Source organism: Carlito syrichta, unplaced genomic scaffold, assembly GCF_000164805.1.
Source record: "Carlito syrichta isolate Samal-C Ts95f unplaced genomic scaffold, Tarsius_syrichta-2.0.1 Scaffold314811, whole genome shotgun sequence".
Classification (NCBI taxonomy): Eukaryota; Metazoa; Chordata; class Mammalia; order Primates; family Tarsiidae; genus Carlito; species Carlito syrichta.
Window position 1 is genome coordinate 954,653 of NW_007258907.1, and position 350 is coordinate 955,002.

Sequence of the window (350 nt, forward strand, 5' to 3'; positions counted from 1 at the left end):
TTTTTTTTTTTTTTTTTTTTTTGTAGAGACGAGGTCTTGCCAAGTTGCCCAGGCTGGCCTCGAATCCCTGGATTCAAGCAAGCCTCTCATCTCTGCCTCCCAACTATTTTTTATTTTAGCCATTCTGGTAGATGTGTTATGGTATCTTGTTTGAATTTGTCTCTACTGTTGAACAGCTTTTCCTAAGTTTATTTACTTTCTTCAGTGAAATAGCTCTTGAAGTTCTAATTGGATCACTTGCCTTTTTTACTGTGAATTTTTTTTTTGAGTTGGAGTCTCACTGTCGCCCAGACTGGAGTGCAGTGGCCGCTCCTGGCCACCACAGCCTCAACCTGCTGGGCTCTAGCAAT